Genomic DNA, 24,727 nt, shown 5'->3' with positions numbered 1-24,727 from the left:
TGTGCCATCCACAGAAGCAGACTGTAACTATAACTCTGGCCTGCCATTGCAGAGCCAGTGGACATTCTGGTACTGCCATGTCGAGTTGGCAAGTGCACCCATTTGCCAGGCCCCAACCTTCCCTTTTCCTACATGTCAGAAACCCCTAAGGTAGGCCCAAGGTACCCCAGTGGGCATATTGCAGTGTATGTAAAAGGTAGGACAGGCCCTGATGTGTTTGGCAGGTCCTGATAGTAAATTACTGCAATTTTGTTTTTCACTATTGCAAGGCTACCTGTTCCCGTAGAACAGAATAGGGAGTTTGTTTATAACATCTTATAAACATAAATACCACTGGGTACAAGATAGGAAAATAACGTTTAGTATGCCTGAACTCATAATGTTAAAATGCATCTTTTGGTGAGGGTGATTTTTACATTGTGTGTTTAACAAGACCACTTTTAAAAAGGTATTTTCTTGCTTAGCCAGTATGCCTCTGCTAGGTTTGTGTATTGCATGTCTGACTTTTAGATGACAGGGGCTGGAGAGGGCAGTGGCTCCAGAAGTCTCATGAGTCACGGCTTGGCTGAATAGGCCTGGGCTGCATTTAGAGTAGGGGGAGGATATTTCCTTTCACCTGAATGGGCCTGGTCTGCATTCAACAATGCTGTCTCCACCTCCTACCAGGAAGCTGCACCAGTGAGGACAAAACTGGTTTTTGCTGGGTACAGACACTCTCTGCCTTCAGAGAACAAATTATTTTTGTGTATAGAAAGAGGGGCCCAGACTTTTAGATCACTGCTGAACTTAGGAACCTACCAGGAAGAAGAACTAGGAAAGCTGAAGGAGGAGTACAACCCCTGTGATGTGTGCTGTTGGGGTTGGCCTGCAATGGTTGCTTCTGTCTTGGGTAGGGAAAAGACTGGACTGTGCTTTCATAATCCTGCTGTTAGAGTTTTCTCCAAGGGCTTGAATTAGAGCTTGCCTCCTGTTGGAATTCTCAGGGATAGAAAAGACTTCACAGATAACTTATGGGAAATCAAGAGGAACCTTTGCCAAGGAGAAGGACCAGAGAAGCTGAGCAGGAATACTGCCCCTGTGCTGTTTGCTGTCTGGGGTTGGCATGCAGTGGCTACTTGCTACCAAGGAAAGGAGAAAAGGACTTTGCTGCTTGCGTTGTCCCCTGCTTGAAAAAACGATATCCAAGGGCTTGAACTGAGCTTGACCCCTGTTCTCGAGGTCTCAGGAACAGCAAAGACCTCACTGTGTCTGTGAGCAGCATCTCTGATTTTCTCCACAGAAGAAAAGGGTAACCGACAAAGCACTGCCGAGAGCAACGCCTCACTTTGCAACGCAACCCTGGTCTCACCAACTCCGTCAACGAGCCACTGCTTGCACCACATTCTGTGGGCACGGCACTCCGCAACGTTTCGCTGCACGCTGCAAGGACGTCACCGACTCTGTCACTGCCCGACCCAAACATCGACCGGCTCTACCACTGCACCATGACCTGCCAGCTCTGTCAATGAGCCGCTGAAGGCAACGTATCGTAAAGACACTGGCTGCCGCAACGCTCCGCTTCACCACGCGAGAGCAACATTTCAGCAACATGATAGGTACTGTTTCCGAGTCTGTCGACACTTTAGCTGGCCCGTATCCACGTGGTCAGATGGAATTGTCGCAACACGATAGGTACTGTTTCCGAGTCTGTTGACACTTTAGCTGGCCCGTATCCACGTGGTCAGATGGAATTGTTAGACTCTGTCGCATTCAGTATCGCAGTAGCCCCAGGAGGGGCTACCGAGTTGGAGGAACTGTGCTTTATTGATTTACCTGCAATTTAAAGGTTATTTCGCACAAGTATTATTTTTCAAGAGTATTGTATGTTGGATTTTTGTTTGTATTTGGTCTTGTTGGTTTAGATAAAGATTTACTATTTTTCTAAACTGGTGTGGTTTCCTTTTGAAGTGTTTTCACTGTATTACTGTATTTGTTCACAAATGCTTAACACACTAGATAAGCCTGTCTGCTCCTGCCAAGCTACCACGGGGGTGAGCAGGGGTTATTTTCAGAGTGTATCTCCCTCACCCTGACTATAAGCAAGGGTCCCTATTTGGGCATAGTACCTACCTCTGCCATCTAGAGACCCCCATTTCTAACAGCTTCCTTTTCAGGACATAGCGGGCGCTGTCTGAGCTGATCGCTTGCACACCGGAGGCACCCGCGCTTATATCGACATGAAAATACCAACAGTCTCCTTAGATTGATAATATTTAACGGTTATGTGCTGTGTCGTTTTGGCAGCCCTGGTGGTTTTGGCTGTTTCCTGTGTGGACTCCCGCTGGGAGTCGGCCGCCCCGGAGCTGAAGAGTAGCTACAGAGTAGCAGTGTGTGGTCTCCTCCAGGGCATTGTGGGAAGCAGCAGCACACATTCCGTCTGCTCTGCCTGGGAAGAAAGGGGTCAGAGCAGTCGGGATAGAAGGATGGAGGTGCCGCAGATAGCAAACACTCCAACAGGTTCCGGAGGACTTTTCAAGCCCAGTCTCCGCAGAGCAAGGTATGGGGGGGTAAGGGGAGTTTCTTGAAGCCGCCTAGACCCCCATTTGCGGGGATAAAGTAGGAACTCATGAGGGAAAAGGCTGCCAGCAGTAAAGGGGGAAGGGTTTCCCTCTCCCCTCACAAGGATCCATACACAATTCTTAAGATGGTTCTGACTCAGGCACATGTTTGCAGTGCCACGTAAAAGGGCAGAGCAATAGAAGAGGAGGGGGAGGGAAAACAAATTTGGAAGATCAGAAGCTAAAAATCACTCCCTCCCTACTTTCCTACTTCAAGGTCCATCCTTTTGTAGTGGATATTACGAGACAGGCAGAGCCGCTCAGAAAGGGGTCAGTAGAACAACCTATTATAGAACAAATGGCTGCCAAAGGGGGCTTTCCCCCCTTAAATCTTGTAAGCAGCCAGGGGAAGCCTCCCACAGACACGAAGGGCAAAAATGCTGCACTAGGGAGTCCAAATCTATCTCCCAAAAGTGGTGGGTTGGAGCCAGATATAGATGGGCCAACCTTGGGTAAATCCATGGGGATTCCATCTGTACCCAAGGACGTCATGTTCCATACTCTCTCAGAAGGGATTTAAAAAGGGGTTTGCATTTTCGGAATCCAATCAGGGAGAGATCAGGAGTTTCTGCGAGTCTTTGGAAAAATAAAATAGACCTCTTGAACATTAGGACTGAGACTTTTGAGAATTCTGTGGGGGAACTAAAGGCTGAGTCGAGCATTGCAAAAGCTGATATACTGGTCCTCAAGAAAGAAGAGCAAGAGGTTCAAGACAAGCTGGAACAACTGGAAAATAACTCTAGGGGGAGCAACCTCCGCATTCTGAACGTTCCAGAGGGAAAAGAAGGAGACGACCTCAAGGCTTTCATTATTACATTAATTAAGGAAATTATACAGATCGAGGAGACTGAGGAACAATTGAGCAAAGACATTCAAAGGGTGCTCATGGATCCTTTTAGAAGAAACTCTAATAAAACAAACCCCAGAAAGATTCTACCAAACTTTCATACGTATTCCTTAAAAGAGAAAATTCTGAATGTGGCTTTGATAGCAAAATCATTGAGGGGGAAAGATTTTGCCCGAGCTACCATGGACAGACAAGGGGAGCTGGGAAAAATTCTTGACGAGTTAAAAAAAATTAGGGGCTGTGGCCCAACTCACATTCCCTGCTTCCCTGAAAGTCATGCACAAAAATAGAATGCATAGCGTAAAGTTTAAGTAAGAGGCTGATGAGCTGCTAGAGAGCATTAGGAAAGGCAATAGCTAATATTTGGAATCTTTTTTTCTTTTTTACATCTCCCTTTTTCCTCTGTGATCCACTTCGTGTCAGGAGAAAAGATATTTCAACTTCTCTATGTTATTGCAGGGGGGGTAGTTGGGGGGGCACATATACATGATAGCGATTTATTGAAACCCATACGGCTACAGTAACCACACGCAAGAGGGTTATGGTTGCGGTTCATCTTCGTCTTGGGGCGTAGCAACTAGGACTTACATCAAGTCCAGGAAATGGTGGGTTGGGTTCTCCAGGGTGGGGCACAGGGGTGGGGGGCTGTGTTGGGTGCACTGGGTGGGGAGCATATAGGGGGAAAAAAAATGACCTCCGTTAAACATTTTTCTGAGAAAAAGCAGTGGACTGGTCTTTATTCCTTAAAAACAATTTACCCATGGAATGGTTCAGTTCTTATCTTGGAACGTTAACGGGCTACGTGTCAAATGAAGAAGGGCTAAGATTCTGCAATATCTCAGGGACTTCCCAGCACAAATAATAATTTTGCATAAGACCCACCTGATTGAAAACAAATGTATGGCAATTATAAGAATTTAAATTGGGTTGAGCATATGATCTGTACTGACTGTGATAATAATGAAGAAATAAGCAAGGGCACATATAATTGACTCGATAGCTGATACCTGTGGAAGATGGGTTATTATTAAAATGTCACTTTTGGGCAATCCTATTACCCTGGTAGGATATTATGGACCGAACTGCGACGATCTGGCACCCTTAAAGACAATTTTGGCAACCTGGCTAGACTACTAAGATCCCGTAATTATGGCTGGTGATTTTAACATTGTACTAGATCCCAAGTTGGATAAATCTCCAAAAACCAGAGCCGTGGTAGCATCTAAATCACACACATTTTTACATTCAACGATGAAGCAGATGCGGTTAAGTGACATCTGGAGAGACAGATCTGGCCTTCAGATGGAATTTTCCTATTACAACGGGAAATATGACCATAAATCAAGAATAGATTATGGTTTGGTTAGTCTTAGTTTAAGGGAGAAAATCCAGTATACTGGGTACCTGACGGCCCACTTGTCGGACCACTCAGGTGTGTATCTAGACCTAGACTTAAAAAACAGGAAAGTTGAAAGAGTTTGGACTCTGGACCAGACACTTCTGCAGGATGCAGAAGAAATTAATTACTTGTCTCTTGAGATGAAGGAATTTTTAATTCTTACCGTAGGGACAGCCTCTACCCCAATAGTCTGGGACACCTTGAAGGCTTATTTAAGGGAAAAAAATCACTGGCAGACTATGCTTCAGAAGCAGAAGGTACAGGGAGGAGGTTGTCCAAATAGAAACAGAAATGAAGATCGTAGAGGCATATATGTGGTGTACTGGGGAAGAGGAAAAGAGGCAGAGAGACAGGGATAAACTGAAGAAACTGAAGGAGTAGTTTCACTCTATCCTACAAATGAGGGTAGCAAAGCGACGTGAGGCAAGCAAACTGGCTCACTTTGAGTATGGGGAGGGGGCAGGGAGATTGTTGGCCTGGAAAGTAAAAATGGACAGAACACGCAAGTTATTAGAGAAATAGAGGATGGTGAGAGTAAGGCCAAACTAACTACTAACACAGAAATAGAAGGAGCTTTTTATGACTTCTTCTAGAAACTATATATGGATGATAGTGTTGTCAGCAAACATGAAGTTAAGGAATGGTTGATCTTGAATACACTTAAACCTCTAGATATATCCCAACGGTACATCCTAGAGCAGGAAATATCACAGGAAGAGGTTAAGGGAACTATAGTTTCAAGTAAAAGATAAAAGGTGGCAGGACCAGATGGTTTGCCAACTGGGCTGTAAAAAAACGTGGGCGTTGTCTTAATTCCAGCTATGACCTTGCTCTTCAATGAAATCTTAAGCAATGGGGTGATTCCCGGGGCGAAGTTACGATCACCTTAATACTAAAGCCAAGGAAACATCCAGCCAATTTCGAGTCATATAGACCCATATCACTGCTTAATGCTGATGATAAAATCTTCACTAGAGTCCTAGCTGACAGGCTGGGCACATTAGCACGGGATATGTTACACTCTGACCAAGGAAGACAGAGGTTATGACATGGAATCTTGAGGAAAATAAACATCGGACTAAAAAAGAGACAAGAATTCTTGGGGTGACGATAGTACAAGAAACAGATACATAATCATTGAAGCTAACATGTCTAATGTCACAAGGGAGTGCTTGCAGCTTATGAAGAGCTGGGTTCACCTTCCCCTGTCAATTTTCAGGAGGGTGAACCTGGTTAAAATGATAATACTGCCAAAAATCACCTTTTTCTGCAATGCGATCACTTCACATATTGACAAACCCCTTATCAATAAACTCCAGCAGGCTATAAATTACTTTATCTGGGCCTATAAAGGAATTAGAATTGCTTGGAAGAAGCTGAGACGTAGAAGGGAGAAGGGGAGATTATCCCTCCTGGACCAACAGTACTATGGGTTGGCATTCCAACTGACCCACTGCAGAATACTGTTAAAATAGCCAGATTCTTCTGGGATAGGGTTAATGTTTTCAGCTATGTTGAAGGGGGCCAAACTGGGCAAGGAGGGCTTCATGTACAAGTACGGAGACCCCAAGTTCTTTAAAAAAGTAAGGTTAAAGGTGCTACCGGCCACAGACAGAATATGGGCAACCATTAGAAGGTTGACAGGACTTTTCTATTTCCCCAAACTTGCCCCCTCTGGGACTTCCCGGAACACTGGATTGTTTGAAAGACAAACAGCCTAGCCAATAAGAGATGCTGGGCTGAGCGTATGGGGGGACCTTGCTTAGGAGGCTACGATTCAATCTTGGTTAACTTTACATGCCACTGTCGAGGAGGCGATCTCCAAGTTTAAGTATGTCCAACTGAAAATCTGGGCCCAAAAATTGAAGGCTCCAATTGGTGGAGGCAACTCTTTAGAGGAGCACTTGGTGGTAAAACCCCCGGGGAAAAAAGTGGTTTCCATGTGGCATTGGGAAAATGAAGAAGCAATCGACAGAGACTTCAGACTGGCTGAAGAACTGTGGGGTGCCTGCCTGCCGGGAACAACTCTGGCAAGTATAATTGAGCACGGTGTTCCTCACTGTTAGGTACATATATAGAAGGGTCCCCGTAAGGATAGTGTATTGTAAGTAACATACACCAGAACAAAATCAAAAGCAATCAAACAAACATTAGAAAACAATTCTGGATTGGTATTTGTGATTTATTACCAAACACTGCGTAATTGCCGATGGCAAAATGTGAATTAAATTTGTAAATAGCAAGCCCCGAAGAGGGGAAAAGGGGAAAGGGAGGGGGGAAGAGTGCTCAAGGGAGTGATGAGGACATGGAAAATTAACACAATATAGAAGGGTAACAAATGTATTACAAATTTAGTGACAGTATAAAGATAGTTACAGTACAGATGCCAAAATAAAAGGCAAAATTCGAAACATTGTCAATGAATCCATTCAACGGGCACATCTGAGTACTAGATAGATCGGGGGTGTGCCGGAATATCAACAAAGAAAAAACAGTCGACGTTTCGACCCCTATCAGCAGGCTAATTAAAGTCTTTTCACGGGGTCTTCATCAGGACGTCACACAGGGGGGGGGGAAAGGGCAATTCTGTATGAAAAAATAATTAAACTTTAGTACATAGTAAGGACGGCGATTACTCATCCTATCTGATATATAGACTAAGGAGTGGATTAAAAACAAAATTACCATGGGGTACGGCCCGGCTGGGCTCTGTACATATAAGGGACGCCACGCTAGGAAGTCGTGGTCAATCAATTGTGGTGGACGACTCAACTGAAGAGGAGACAAACAATCAGTGAGATTAAAAAGAAAGAATCAACCCGCTATTCTGACCAAAGTGAGGGTACTTCGACCCTGTAGTGGAAGGTAAGGCATCAACAATAATGATGGCCGAACCTTATTCCAATATTAACCAGTTCCACTCAGAAATTATTCACAATAAATTGAAAACCTAGCCATATAGAGATGTACCTCTAAGTTCTAGAAAGTGAATCCTCCAAGAATCCACGAGTATGGCACACTGCAGGAAAATTGCTTTGGTCTCCTGTGGTCGGCTGAAAGGAGAAGATAGCACACTCAGTGTACCGGACAAGCGAATCTCGTGGTCTGAGAAATTAGCTGCGGGGTGGCAGATACTCACAGGAAAATTTGAGCGGACAACGCCGTCTACATAGGTTATTCAGCCAAACTCCGTCACGTCGATAGCGCGGAGGGGGAAATCAGAAGTCAAACTCGAAGCGGGATTAAACTTCCAGCGCTCGTGTGTCTGTTGGACCTGCGGTAGATGAGTTAATTGTTTACCTATAGTCCTGGACTCTACTTTCAAAAACAAATGTCTGAATTAGGAATTACTTACAGGGAAAAAGCGAGCAGCGTCGTCTACATCGGTCCTGCCATGAAATCCGCAGCAACTGCAATGCGGAGTTTTTGGGAGGAGCAAACTGATATGGTGATTCAAAGAAATGGAAGAGTTACTCCCGAACGCCGAGTTGGGCATCTGAGTAGGATTGGATGGCCAGAGTCAGAATTTGGGTAAGAATTCTAGTATAAAGTCATAGGGCGAGTGTACAGACCATGAAGATTAAAATAATTGTTTTAAAAAAATGTTTTGAAAAGAAATTAAATAAGAATTTGAAGGCACACGGTCACTGGTGCATCTCTCGCACAGGAGGATGTAAACCAGTAAACAAGATATTGAAGAACAATTATTGCAAAGAAAGTAAACAATCCAAATGATATACTGTAACAGAACCACGCGACTCTCATCACACGAGGTCGTAAGTGGGAAACATTTGATGATCAAAACGGCATGCTCGTGCACTTCTCTGACATGAGAGTGTAAACGAGTATGATGGGTAATTCAAGAACATTTAATAATGTAAGATGTAATTTTAAGGTAATTTTAACCCAGTGCTGCCAGTTGTGCTATACTACTATCCTGCTCATTCAACCCATTCTTGATGGAGTCCAAAAGTGACATCCATTTGGACTCACGTGTGTTCAGTATTGTTAAAAGATTACCTCCTCTTCTACCAAGGGTAACTTTTTCAATAACAAACCATCGTAAGTCTGTGACCACATGTCCCGCTGTTAGCCAATGGTATACCAAGGGTGCCCCTGCCACTTTGCATCTTAACCTACTGCAATGAGAAGAAATCCTAGACTTGATTTTTTGTTGAGTTTGGCCTACGTATAACTGGCTACATGGGCACCGAATGATGTAAATGACTCCAGTTGAGTTACAGTTCGTGTAGTGTTTTAGATTATACGTTCTTCCCTCGTGGGCAAATGTTTTGGTCTGAATGGTCGTATCGCAGGCGGTGCATGTGCCACACCTGTAATGGCCAACTACAGGGGGCAGGTTCCAGAGTGATGTTAAGGTGGGTGGACTCACTGGCTCCAGATAAGAATGGACCACCATGTCCCTTATGTTTTTAGCTCTCTTAAAGGAGTGGAGAGGCAGTTCTTAATTCACATTTTGCCATCGGCAATTACGCAGTGTTTGGTAATAAATCACAAATACCAATCCAGAATTGTTTTCTAATGTTTGTTTGATTGCTTTTGATTTTGTTCTGGTGTATGTTACTTACAATACACTATCCTTACGGGGACCCTTCTATATATGTACCACATAGCGGCCATGTCCCCGTGACTGCATGGGTTCAACCCCCCCTCTTGTAACCTGTTCCTCACTGTTAAGCTTGCCTGGTTAAGGAGTTATCATCTCTTTTCTATCCACATGGCTTACCTAACTCCTCAAAGGCTGTCGAAGATATCAAATGGACCCTCGTAAAATATAAGAAGTGTAGCCTGGAGAGAGCTTCAGACATTCACATGTTCCAGGAATGTCCGGCAATTCTTGATTTCTGGATGAAGGTCAGTAATACCATCTTGAGCATCCTTGGGCTCCAAGTAAAGGTAAGCCTCTCTATGAGTATCTTGGAAAACTCCAATGAAGTCACAGGTCCTGCAAGAGCTTTCCGCTTTAACGCTACACTTCTAGCAATAAGGGAAATTTGTCGCAGATGGGTGGAATCTTCTCTTCCCCAACACTCGGACTGCTTAGAATCAGTAATCTCAATGTCAAAGATAGATATGAGGGGGAATCAATCTGAGAGAAAGAAAGTCCTATGGAACTCCCTATTGAGATGGCTTGACATAGAGGCTGGAGTAAACTGAGTAGGGTTTCTTTCCCTACACCGATAAATCTTTGCCCTATGATTATACCTCTCTGGATCTCTCTAGACTGCGATGGGTCCTCCCTTGTTCTTCCCCTAGGCCATCTCAGTAGTTGCCATTTTATATCGGATGAAATTTGAAAGTGACCTTTTCCCGTTTGGGACAGTACCCTTCGGTCTATCGACAGGGGGGAAGGTTTTTCCCAATACCAGCTTCCAGTGCACAACAGGTACTGTCATTTGGAGTGGTAATTGGGGTCAGAGGTGAAAAAGAACATAGCTCTAATTGAGGACGAAGGAGGATGAAGGAGACCAGTATGTGCCACTAATGGAGGATGTAGGACTCGGCAATTATAACAGTGGTGATGATGATGATGGAGTGAATTTGAGACAACAGCGTATCCACAACTTTTTCACATAACTGTAAGTATGCAATGAGGGGAGGGGAAGTGACTAACTACCAATGCTTGTTGTTGTGTAGCTGGTGGACAATCTGTATGTGTTGTAACACTGTATGCTCAAGAGTGTAGGATAGGTGTCCTGAAGTGTTTTGGAGACTTGCTTTAGAAATGTTTAAATTTACATGTACAGTGTTTCAGTGAGGCCTAGTTAGTATTAACAATGACATTGTTGTGGCTGAGGTATCATACTTCTCTGACTGGTAAGACTTTGATTATGATTACTAAACGCTGTTCTTTGCTTTTTACCCAGGGTACTTTGCCATGTCATCTACAGAGTGAACTTACAGTGTTGTGACCTCACCAAACATATGATGCTGTGACAGACACCATAATGGAAATAGTGCTGAACTCCCTGGCACGCACTCCCTTCAGACATAATAGTCTGGTGTTTTTGTTATTAGTGTCTTTCAGTACTGTGTGATATGAATATAGTTTGTGTTCAGGCACCAGGTTGTATCCAGACAATAAAAAACATGTTCCACATTGAAGTCCGCTCTGTCTGATATCACACATCAAAGCAAGTTCTAATATAAGTTGATTATGTGCTGTGGACTACAGGTTGTCTGATACTCTGATTGTGTATATCTATCTTGTTCTGCACAAGTGCATTTATTTAGTGCACTTAGGTCACTACTTAGAAACTCTTGATTACCTAGGTGGGTGAAACTTTCATAATTGTGATAGAAAGGCGATGACAAGATTTTGAATTTAAAGTGAAAGTCACAACATGAGCTAGTGTTGCTGTGTAAAGTGGTTTATTTTGACATGCACGGTGCATAGGTGAAACCACGCAATAAGTGTGTGATTATGAAACAAAAATGTGAAGATTGGAGTTGACAATGTTTGCTGATGACATCCAAAAGAACCTAGCCAAAGTTTCCAACTTTGTCCCTCCATCAGATGTGGAACAGTTTGTATGGCCAGTCAACAAAGTGAACCAGCCATCTTGCTGGTACACTAACCCTCACTTTCAGGTACCCATATCCCCAGATGAGTCGGTTGGGCAGGGTGGCAGGAGGACAGCCTTTCCATCCAATGCGGTTGGTTTGGACTCATTTTTGACTGGCGCGGTCAGGTTGAAATCATCCCCGAACTTCTCGGTCGGAGTTTTGCCTGCTATACTTCATAATACGGTGGTCAGGGACATTGCAGAATAGTCAGGCAGAATGTATCCACAACCGCGTTGGTCAGACGGTCTTCCCGACAGACATCGTAATAAGGCCCACAGTGTCTTCTGCACATTTTTTCAACTCCAAAATCAATATCCCATGATCTTTAGCAACAACGAGCCTGGTAATTCTGTAACTTCTCCACAAAAACACATACGTCCACCAAATCATTCTAATTACACACCCTAAATCACATACCCTAAATTATGTCTCAATAACAGTACGCATCACCATATTAATACACACACTTCCAAAACAGCAATCACCTTGGAAAATCGCCCCTTGTTAGTATCCAGGTTCTGAGTATTGGGCTCTGAGACTCAGGTATTACTCTAGGGCAAGTATTTTAGAGCTCCTTTTCAAAACTTAAACCTTCACTCTGCTACCAGATTTTTTAAGAACGAAAATCAGTTTCAATTATTTATGGTTTATTGTGTTGTTTGCAAAGCTGATCCTCACTCTATATTCGCTCAAATGTGCAAAGGACCTTGGGGCATATTACCAAGGGCCATTATCGCCGCTTTAGCGGGACTTTTTCCCGCTAATGCGGCGATAATTTTATCGCCCTATTACCAAGCTGTCGCTAACACCAGTTAGCGACAGCTTGTAGGCGATAGCGGGCATTTTGGGGCCCACTTTGCATGTCAGCGATAATTATCGCTAATGACATGCAAAGTGGGCGTGCCAAAATGGCAGCGACTGAAAACAGTCGCTGCTATCGCTATCGCCTATGATCAACACAGGCGTAGTTTTGGAAATATTCACGCTAAGCGTGAATATCTCCAAAAGCTAACGCCTGCCCTAACCAGTTCTTAGCCATGTTATCCAATGAGAGGTGGATAACATGGCTAAGAGCATTGTCACGGTAATGCCTGAATATCGCGGTATTGACAGTGATATTCACGCATTTCGCCTGTTTTTTATCGCTCCTGAGATAAACCTTGCTAATAGCAAGGTATCTCAGCGATAAAAACAGGTGAAGGGCGGCGATAGAAATATTCCCGCTAAGCCAACTTAGCGATAATTATCGCTAGATGTTGGTAATATGCCCGCTTTTGGCCTCCGTATATGAGAATAAGTAGCTAAAAATCACATAGATCACAATTACAATTCTTAATATTAAATTTGAGTTAATTAAGAGAGTTTGAATTAGATTTGAAATGTTTCATTTTCATTAAAAGTTTAGTATATTCTCCTTATCCAGTTAGTTCAATACTTCAGTCATATAACAGATTTAAAAATAAAAAATATGGCTAGATCAAATCCTAATCAGCAATACATTAAGCGTGTTCCATAAAGGTAAAAGACCATATTCTAAGAATTGGCGCGAAAATGGTGTTAGCAAAAACTCATGAAGAGTTGAAGTTCGAGAGGAAAGAGTGAGATAGAACATGAAGCTCAAAGTCAATCAATCAATGTCAGCTGAACTTCCCATAAAGAGAGGTGCATGAAATGTAATAGAAAAGACAAACTAATCATGCTGTAGCAGTAGAAAACTGCATTTAGCAATGTGTTCAAAGGAGGATAGTAATTTAGCATTCAGCCTTCAGCATTAAGCCGTTAGAGTTTAGCCTCTGTGTGGGAAAAGCGTATGGGATAAGGGTCTGAAACATAGGTGTTGACCTACTTTAGGAACAGGCGCTAGTACAAACAGTCAAAAATACATTTTCCAGTCCAAGTGTATTTTCTTCTTTATTTGCCCAATCAGCTTTCAGGATTCTCCTCAGAACTGGTTCTCCTGTTCCTTTCCCACGTCTTGAACAACAGTTTACAGACAGTTATTGTTAGGTGTGAACCAAGATCTGCAATTGTGACTACATATGAAGCCTTTTGATTCCTTTGCCATAAGCATGACATTTCTAACCTTCTAACCTTCCAATGAAGCAAATTGTACATAAGCCAAACGGTGGATTATGTGAAATAGAAACATCACCTGCAACTTTTGAAAATGGCCTTTTCTAAGTTGCTTTCCCCCAACTTTTTGCTTTTGTCTCTCCCGGATTTCTGCAGATCTTTTTGCTAGCCTTAGGACTCTAAGCGCTTTTAAGACTGACATTCAGTGCCAATGCTTGTCATATACATACTGGTGATTGGTGAGTACCTGATTAGCACATTTCAGTCAGCTATAAGTCCTTTGTTTAGAGGTAAGACAAATATGTTGGGCATGTAACTCAAATGCTCCTCCCTGGGCTGCAGCACTAGTTGTATCACTCACAGAGCTAGCTCTAAAGATGTGCCATAGGTTTGCCATGGCAGGGCCTGTGTGTGTAGGTTACTGTTACTCGGTTTGGAATTTTAAAAACTACTTGCCAAGGTTCTGCATGTCTCTCGCTACCTCGGAATACTACCTGAGGGCACAGTGCAGTGTTGGGAAGAGGTAGGGCATGTGTGTGTGTGTGTTCTACATGCACAGGTAGGGAATGGCACCGGATGGTGTGTTCAGTATGGTAGCACCTGCTTCTTGCATTGGATTTACTTGCGGGACATGTAGAAAGGCTATTTAGCTGCATTGCCTATGTGCAGAAGAGTAGCCATATAGTGTTTGATATTGATGAGTTAGTAATGGTAAATCCTCTCTAAGGGTGTGAGTGGATTCGACATTACTACTGTGGGAATACCACTTTGGGAAAGTGGACATTTTTGTGCTTGTGGCTTTGTGTGCATGACAGCTATAAACTAGCGGCTCAAGGGGAAACTGCAGACCTCTAACTCTGAGTTGCTTTCCTGGGATGTATGAGAGGGGGTGGAATTGCCACCTGCATTCCAAGGGGCAAGGTCTTGGCCCCACTAAAGGTATTGAACAAGCCTCCCTGGATAGGATGGCAGGCAGGACTAAATTTGGAGAGGGCCCATGCATTTCAAAAGTGGTCTTTAGAAATGATCTCATCTTCAACGGCCATTCAGGATAAAACTGCTGTGACTCTGCCCTCCAGAGTTAGAGACTCTTTTGGGATTGGAACCATTTTATGCTGAGAATTTAACAAGAGGAACTATTGGAGTAGGAGGGACTGCAACTTAAATATTGGCAGACTTGTGGTGGCCTGGCATTTGTCGTGCTCTAGGAAGGGGATTGTCACTTAATGGATTTTGCCTAGATGGGGCTGGCAAATCGAAGAAATAGGTGGTTCTTCACTTAACCAACACAATACGCTTAAATAAAAAAGCAGGGAGCGTCTCTTGATGATCGGTTCAGGTATAAGGACTGGAGCATATTGTGAATAATTGGATATCTATGGCTGTGGAATTAGAAACCCAACCTTCCCAAGACGGGACCCTGGTTAGCAGTGATAAGTCTCCCACTAAATACAGAATTTCCGCTTTGCGGTGGACTTCAGCATCAAGATTGGACAGGTTGCACTCACCTTGTATAGTCCTGAGGAGGCCAGAAAACATACAGGCCAAAATGAATCAAATTTTCTATAAAAGGAGTTCACAAGAAATAAAAAAAGGAATAATCACAAAAATTGCCACTTTAACTTTAGAAGCAAATAGGTTAGAGATATTAGATTGGGCGCTAATTGTATATATATGTGGACTACCTGGTAAATGGACCCAAAGCGCACTCCCAAAAAATCATGGGCTGTTCATGATACTCAAAAAAATATATTAGGAAAGAGTGTATAAATTCCTGTTATAGTTAAAAGCTGTTTGTATATTTGAATGTGATGAATTAGGTTGCAATCAAACATTTGAGAAATGTGAACTATTTTATAACCAAAATAAAGTGCAAATAGAAATCATACCTGCAGCTGTCTGGAGTAGTTTTCGAGATGCATTTTGATACAGTCATAGATAAAGTTTTTCTTGGATTTCAATAGTAATTAAAAACTATTGTTGAGTACATAGGCCAGATAATCTATACCTTATGGGCCACCTCTCTTTCTTTGCTTATGGACGTTGCTGGCCTGCGGCTAATTGCAAACTATAGTGGCCTGGGTCTCAAAGTACTCTCCAAAGGCTGGTTGTCTGGCCTGCTGTCCATGAGATCCCAGGGACAGAAAGGATCACCCTGTTTCCCCAAAATTGTAAGGACCGCGCAGGGTGCAGCGGAAACGGGTGAAAGTGATCTTCGGTTAGGACACGGACCGTCCCGATGGTGGCAGTAATCACACCATGCCAGGGAGTGTCCTCATAATGATTAGCAACCCACCAGGGGGTGCCATAGTGGCCCTGAGTCTGAGGGACCCACGCTTATAACCTGAAACCGTTGCTTGCTCGCACTCCATAGTGTGTAGTGTCCGAGGAAGGTTGGGTAAAGTTTGCTGAGTCCAAGGGACCCGAGCTGGCAGCCTAGACTGCCACCAACCTCCAGATTGGGAGTACACCAGTCCCTGACATTGTAGCCTCAGTCCAAGTTCGCCGGCACCCTCTCACCGGGCCCACGCCACAAGATACTCTATTGTTGAGGACACTGTGACTGAACCTGAGGGGTCTTGCTGTGACTTGTGTACACCCGCGGCTGGCTGGCTGAAGCAACTGCAGCTCACACACCTACCGGAGGGGAACCATTCTCCAAATTGGAAGGGCACCATCTTCCAGTGTCATACACTTTTGGCTGCGGGGGATAGGGATCCAGCACTTGCGAAGGTGTCACTGGGTGCCTGAGAACTGAAGTACTGGGTTTTTCAGAACCGGTACTAAACCGGTAACCCAGCGGTGCCAGGGACAAAACCCTAAGACTTCAGGTCCTTCCTGTTTCAGACTACAGAAACACAGAGTCTTCTAGGTGAAGTCAAAGATCGAATTTATTGGCTGCAACCAAGTAACAGGTATCCTAGAAGTACAACACGGTGTATATTCTCAGGAGACTGCTCAATCTTACAAAGCCAGCCTTCTCTTTTTATGCAAAATATTACGCTTTAGGCAAACATTCTTTAAATTTCAGTTGACCATTCACATGTGTTCACTACAAAGAAAAAGCAGAATCATGATGACAAGCCCATATTTCAGTTTGTTCAGCCCACAATAAATTATCCGGCAAGGCTCAGTTTTCTCATCTGATATCATCGGACCCCCAATAAAATCAGGCACCTCCTCATCGTAAAGCAAGTCATAAAGTAGGAAACAGGGACAGGTGTGTGCAAGATCAGGCGTGGTTTGTGTGTGATGAAAGGTTTATGACATGTTGTGCCTTGATGCTATCTCGTTCGGCCACTGGGAGAGGAACTGACCGAACAGGTTTGGCCTTGGGCAGTGGAGTCAGCTTGCCCAGGTCACAGGGAAGTCAGAAGAGGTGTACGTGTCCTTCAGAATCGTGTTTGGCCTTTAGTCATCTGCCTATGTGAGGGCAACTCACAAAATGGCTGCCGTACACAAAATGGAAGCCGAGGGTTCAGGACGAAAACTACGATTTCAGAGTGAAATCGTCACTCGAACATGACGAAAATGCTTGTGCATAGTGTATTAGCCATTCTCGGTCTTCTGATATCAAATTCGTCATGCTACGATGATGTTCATAACACGGGTCCAGAATTTTCAGTACCACAGACCCTCCTTTTGCCTTTACATAGGCAATAAACCTATACTCACGCTAATCTGAGTCCAGGTCTATATTCCTAAAGTCATTGAGGTGTTGCTGTAGCATCATCCTATTACTTAGCTCGTCCCTTGATACAGGTTTCCTTACACACGATGTAGCACAGAAGCCACATATTGCAGGAGCACACTGTACGCACAGACAGAGCAGCAAAAGGATGGCTAAGGTCACCCCAAAGACCATCAGAATTTTCCATCCCCAGGCGGATACCAGTTCCCAGAACCATCCCATCAACGACCAATCTCCTTCATTCACATGAATAGATTCGGAAATCTTATGCAGTTTGGAGATGGCCTGGTATACTGTTGGAGCGTTATCTGTAATGAAAACACAGCAACTCGATTGGATTAATTTACATACCCCACCTGGGTCTGCAAGTATGACGTCTAACGCGACCCTATTCTGAAGGGTCATAAGACGATCCGACTGGAGCTCAGCAGTCAAGTTACCAAGGGCACCGGCAGTTTCAATTGCGGTGGATTCAACCACCCTTGTCAATTGCCTTATGTTCCTGCTGTTAACCATTGGTCCCCAAAACGGCAGAAAACCTTTTACGAAGTCCCCAAATTCTTGTCCTGCAGTGTCTTCTTTACTGAAAACACCTCTAACCATCCTTGTCTTATGGTAATCTGCCGCAGCTGTGTAGGTGGGAGGCAACAGGAATGAAACAAAACATGTGCCCGAGAAGTCAGGGGGCAACCATATATAGGCTCTATCATGGCAGATGAAATAGGTACCCTTAGCTGCTAGGAATGAAGGGGAAGTCTGAGATGCAAACACATATGTTTCAGTACAGATACTCTTCCCTAGCTGAGCTCTGGGATTCTTGCCATTACCTTGCAGACATAGGTGACCCTGATGGGGTACAATCCAAATTGGGGAAGATCTCTTAACTTGCTGTTTCTCATTCAGAGTAACACCATATCAGGTCACGTTCCATCCTATATATACTAGTGTCTCATCCCTCGGGATAGTCTCGTAGGAAATATCTTCCTTGATCATGTCTACTATACCCTTAACTAGAGCACTATCCTTAGGATTGTCTGTTGCCGAACGTAGGGGGTAGACTTCATGTGCGTAGATGAACATCGTTCTGTATGCCCACACAGAACCATTATGGCTGAATGGCATGACTAGATAAGGAATACCTTTGTCCGTGGTGTGAGGCATAAGACCACACACCCAACAGTTAGTTGTGTTCATTACTAGTTGGTGTTGGTGCATAAGCTGAACGAAGGAGTTATTAATAAACTCTAATCTCCTAGCGGATTCATGTTGGGGAAGAGGTTGAAAAGAATGTGAGGAAACAGTAGAAGGAGGTATGGGTGATGTAGTGGGCGCAAATGTCACTTGAAAAGAGAATAAAACATATCCTATTAAAAACATCGTTACACTTAATAACATGAAAATACATAGTATCAAAAAGTGTTTCGTGGTCATTAGTCTACATGTTCTGGCTTTAAAGTTCGTCGTTTTGGCAGGTCTCTCCATCTCGAAAAACTCCATCCTCTAGAAATGCTGCTCGCGATGGTTGGGTGTTCTATGCTAAGGAATGCTTCTGTCAGTCCAGGGCAACTCCCTTAGACCAACCAGAACTGTCGACCTAACGTCTTCAGCTGCACCCCAAAGACTTTGGGCAACAGCGACCCTACAGCGGAACCCGGATGGTGGTTCGAAAAACAAAAATAAAAAAGTTTCTCAGATGGGAGAGCTGCACCTTCAAAAATAGCAAAGAAAATTATCTTTTTATTTGTCCATAGTTCTCGGCCTCAGATTATATTTCTTCTTTCCAGGTATTGTCTGATCTTGGAAAAGGAGTTCAGGTTCGGTAGTGTCCAATCGAATTGACGGCGGCACAGCTGCTTGCAAGAGGTTGTCCCTTTCTTTCTCGGTAATTGTTCCTTTTATACGTGCATCACTGAAAGGTAGAAAACGAGGCACAGTTTCAGTCTCTGAGTCGGCGACGCCCTCCTGGACCCACTGGTCGTACGGCAGAGGCAAAGGTACCCTCTTGTACCCCGTGGATCCAGTGCTTCTTTCCTTCCACTCGAACAGCCGACCTTTTTGACAGAAGGACAAGGTGAGGGCCGGTCCACCGGGGCTGGTCGTTCTTCGTTCGCTGAAACTTTTTTACCAGCACCCAGGATCCAGGATTGATTGGGTGTCCTGGAGCTTCAGAGACCTGAGGCAGAGTATCGTGAACCTGTTGGTGTAAAACACGCAATTTAGCCGTCAATTCATACAAATAGTCAAGCAGTACAGGGTGTTCGATTTCACTGAATTTCGTCGGCCTTGGCACTCCCCATATGTTGGCCGGTCGGCCGAACACAATCTCATACGGACTAAGTCCCACTCGCGAATGCACAGTCATTCTGGTTGATAGGAGTGCTAAAGGCAGAGCGTCAGGCCATTTAAGGCCAGAGCTCGCTTGAATTTTGGCCAGTTTAAGTTTTAACGTGCCGTTGTAGCATTCTACTAGTCCAGCTGATTGGGGGTGATTCGCAGCGTGGAATTTCTGTTGGATGCCTAGCCCCTCGCATACTTTCTTCATCACTTGACCCACGAATTCACTCCCATTGTCACTCCAGACCATTCTCGGCATTCCAAATCTAGGGAAGGACTGTTTGGCAAGGGCTTTGGCTGTGGATAAGGCAGTGTTGTCTTTCAGGGGATATGCTTCCACCCATTTTGAAAAGGAACACACAACAACGAGTACGTATTTTAAATTGTTGCACCTTTCCATGTGGATGAAATCTAGCTGCAAAACCTCGAACGGATACGTAGGAGGCGCAAAATGACCAGCTGGAGTTGGGGTTCCCCTACCAGGATTGTATTTCAGACACACCATGCAATTCTTGACCACATTCTCTGCATATTTAGGAATTCCAGCATTTTGCCATACTGGAGCCAACAACTTACAAATCCCTTTCACACTGATGCGAGCCATTCCATGAGCCATTGTAACCACTGCAAGCACATACGCATCGGGTAACAACCATCTCTGATGTTCTGACAATTCAACCCAACAACCATTGGCATCCATTTTACCCATACTTTCTCTCCACACACTCAATTCTTTCTCTGTAGCTTCAGCTTGAATAGACTTCACACTCTCTATCGTGTCTTCACACATTCCAACGTCACCAACCCATCTTGCAGGGCCCGCAACATACATTCGACTCATCACATTCTTGCTGTTTCTTTGGCGACTTCATCAGCAAATGCATTCCCACGACCAACATCATCCGTCACCTTCTTATGTGCACTGCATTTCACAATCGCGACTTGCAACGGCAAAGTAAGTGATTCGAGAAGCTCATTCACCAACTGACCATGCTGTATCTTAGCTCCATGCGAAGTCAGAAACCCACGTTCTTTCCACAATCGTCCAAAACTGTGAGCCACACCAAATGCATACTGGCTGTCGGTATAAATGGTCACTTTCATCCCTTTCGACAACACACACCCTCTCGTAAGTGCAATCAACTCTGCTGCTTGAGCTGAATTATGCTGGATACGTGCAGCTTCAACAATCGTATGCAAAGTCGTGACAGCATATGCTGCAGTCGTATCACCATTCGGAAGTTTGAAGCATGAACCATCCACCCATAATGTACCATCACACTTCACAAGCGGAGTGTCCTGAAGGTCTATTCTCCCTTTCGTCTCTTCTTCTGTCCTGAGAAAACAATCATGCCGTTCAGAAGCATCTAACTCTGTTACAATCGGCAACAACGTAGCTGGATTAAGCGTGTTGCATCTTTTTATGTGAACATGACTCGCTAACAGTGTCAACTCGTAACCTGACAACCGAGCACTAGTTAAGTGCTGTGTCTTGGTCCTGTTTAACAACGTGTCCACTGCATGTGGAACCATCACAATCAGTGTATTGTTCATCACTAAACCAGCAGACTGTCGAATAGAAACAGCTGCTGCCGCTGTGGCTCTCAAACAACTCGGCAATGCTTTAGCTACCGGATCCAAAGTCGACGAAAAATATGCACATGGACGTTGCTTGTCTCCGAACAACTGTGTCAACACTGACAATGCACAACCCTCTTTCTCATGAACATACAATTTAATGGGCTTACTGTAGTCGGGGGTACCCAACACAGGAGCCGAACATAATGCATTGCGTAATTCAGAAAAACTTTTCTGACACTCTTCAGACCATGGAATGGGATTCGGTGTATCTTTACAAGTCAATGCCACCAGAGGTTTGGCCAACAGAGAAAAATTCGGTATCCATTGTCTGCAATATGATGTAATGCCCAAGAAAGCATGCACTTCTCTCTGTGTCCTTGGCACACTCAATTTCGCTATTGCCTAAATTCTTTCTGGGGTCAGTTTCCGTCCCTCCTTCGATAAGAGATGACCTAGGTAGGTCACTTCTTGTCGACAATATTGCAATTTCGAAAGAGACACTTTGTGGTGCAAACCACACAAATGACGCAACAATGACAACGTGGCCTCTTTACAGATTTCTTCAGTATCTGCAGCAACAAGCAAATCATCAACGTACTGAATAAGGGTAGCGCCATCAGGTAAAACAATCGTATCAAGCTGTGTTTTTAAAGCCTGACTATATATCGATGGACTTTCACAGTAGCCTTGGGGAGCGCGTTAAAGCGGAAGCTTCGTCCTCCTACACTGAAGCCAAAGATATCCCTGCTCTCCTCGGCAATCTGGACGCTGAAGAAAGCATTCTTCAAGTCAATCACCGAAAACCAAGTAGCAGAAGCTGGAATCATGGTCAATAGTGCAGTGATATCAGGAACAACTGGAAATTGTGGCACAACTATCTTATTCACTTCTCTAATGTCAATCACAAACCTGTAAACAGGTGGCTGAGAAGGATCAGTACGCTTCAAAACAGGCAGAACAGGACTATTGCAAACGTTACCTCTTGTCTCTTCAATTACATCTTTTTCAATCAGATCGTAAATGATCGCTAGCAACGCTTTCTCACCTTCACTAGAGATCTTGTATTGGGGAATGCGTGGCATTTTCACATTTGCTTTCAATGTCACAACATACGGCGGTATTTCCAAAAGACCCACATCGTTAGGACCAGTAGCCCAAAGAATATCGGGAAGAAATGACAATTCTGTCGGAAGTTTGTCCTTTGACAAATACATTGGAGAGATCACTTTCCTACCTAGTGTAAGTTGTACTCCCGAAGGAGAACAATACAAAGTCGCATACAATCTTTTCAACAAATCCAACCCTAGCAAGTTTTCACCACAACCTGTCGTTAAAATAAGGGGTGCTTCGAATTCACAAGGTCCAACCGAAAGGGACATAGGACTAGAAACTGGGTTCCTAACCGGGGCGCCAGAAAACCCTACAGAAACATTTGTTTCGCCAGACAAAGGTGCGCCAGGGAGTTTTGAGTGCATAATAGAACTCTTTGTAGCACCAGTATCCAACAGAAAAGGCTCTGACACACCTGATGTAATCACCTCAACATAAGGTCCACTCTGATCTACTGGAACTGAAACAACTCCCTCTCTTTGTCTATGGCTGTCCTAGCAATCATTACCTTCGATATTCTCATCTTCTGCATAGTAGTCATCAGCATAGTTCTGAGCTGTCCTACCAGACGCATTAACCTGCTGATCAAACCTATTCATTGAATTTTGCGGCGGAAAAGAACGTGCGTTCTGGGGGAAATTCCCACGTCCTCTACCTCTAGGCGCTTGTTGAACACTTCGACCTCTTACACCAGAAGTACCATTTGTACGCTGTAAAAAGATAGGATAACTGTACTTGAAATGACCCTCTTCCTTACAATATGAACACTGATTGGGGCCTACAGGAACACGTGGTTGAGAAAACTCGACCCTTTGCGAGTTCCTCTGATACTGTTGAGTTTGCTGATAGTTATTCTGTCCACCACGTGGCGGGTATGCTTGCTGTAACAGAACCTTCGTCTTTAACTCTTTAGTTTTCTTCTCTGCTCTATCTTTCTCATCTTTATCTCTATTTTCATAATACTGTGCAGTAGCCAATATCTGTGCTGAAGAGGAAACGGCCCACGAACTTTCTGAATCTTTTAATTTCTTACACAGCTCGGGAAGCAAATTATGCACAAATTTGTCAACGAACAACCGTTGACCACCTTCTGTACTCATATCTTGACCACTGTGGTCGACAAACGTTTCTTCAAACCTGGTGAAGAAATCCGACACCGTTTCATCTTTCTTCTGCTTACACGCAGACAGTTCATCCCAATTCACACGCATCGCAGGCATTAGAGTTTTCATGTAATTAATGATCCTACCAGGGAGGTCTGCTACTAAAGGCTCGGGTTTAGCACCACCAACTTGTCGGCCATCTGCAGCAGTAATATTGGCCCATGAGTCACCTAACTCCTGATCATGATCTGCATGACAAATCTTTCCCCATAAAGGCTGTGGAACAACATTCCCAAACAACATATCGATGTCCGCTAAATTCACAATGCATGAACCTGCAGTCTGTGACAACTCTTTGTAATACCCTGCAGGATTCTTACGGGGATCAGGCAATGTCTGTTTAAGGGCCAAAACTTCAGCTCGCTTCCATGGAACATGTACCCAAACACGCTGAAAATGTGCTGGAACAGCGTCAATATGATTAGCGACATCAGCCTGCACTGCTTCCTTCCATACCGGAGGAACTTCTCTCATAGGGTACTGTCTCACCTTCTTTTTAACAGAGGAATCAAACAATGAACGAGAAACGCCTTCAATCCTGAAGGATAACAATGTCGCAACCGCTTTCTCAACATCGGAACCCACAATTGTGCCTTTTGCAAACTCGAACCGCACACGACTAAACTCGGGTGGATTAGGTTCCAAATCATTTTCCTCACAATCCTCACACAGAAACACACACATTTTCTCAAAAACGTATCTCTGCTTCGGTGCTTCCCACTGATGGAAGACATCCATAACAGACTCTAGGTCATAACCCGTTGAGTCAGTGACCCATTTACGTGCCAAATAATTCAACGTTTCCTTCTCCCTAGAATCAGGCAGTTGACTACGCAACTGTGTACGCTCTGAGGTAGGGGTCGTATTTGTTTCCCCAAAGAAGGGATATAGAAGACTAGTGACCGTGCTAGTCACTCTTTGTCGAACAGAGGGAGAATTCGATGAAAAGACAAGCGGAAAAGCAGGGTGAGGCAAGGCAGATGCAGAAGCAGTAAAAACACAGTGAGAATTTCTCATTAGTCAGTGTGAGTATAAAGGTCAAGTGAGGAACCAGATCAATAAAGCAGCATCAATGGCGTCGTTCATGATGGGAGCATTAAAGGCATGCGAGACTCAGGACTTCATCTGAGTTGATGGCCAGGTGGTCGCAGTGTGTCCTTATTTAGTGAGACTTCACGAAATACATCAATGTGCCATGTTAAAAGTTGGTCTCAAGTTAATTGGAGCAGACAGCGAAGTGACTAAGTACTGTTACTTCCTAACTTTTATATACAGTGGAGATGCAGTCCATTAATCAACTGCTATATAATATACCAGCGACCCTTCAGGTCTGTGGCAACGCGC

The sequence above is a fragment of the Lissotriton helveticus genome, chromosome 2_1 (assembly GCF_964261635.1).
Source record: "Lissotriton helveticus chromosome 2_1, aLisHel1.1, whole genome shotgun sequence".
Classification (NCBI taxonomy): domain Eukaryota; kingdom Metazoa; phylum Chordata; class Amphibia; order Caudata; family Salamandridae; genus Lissotriton; species Lissotriton helveticus.
Note: the sequence above shows the minus strand (reverse complement) of the source record.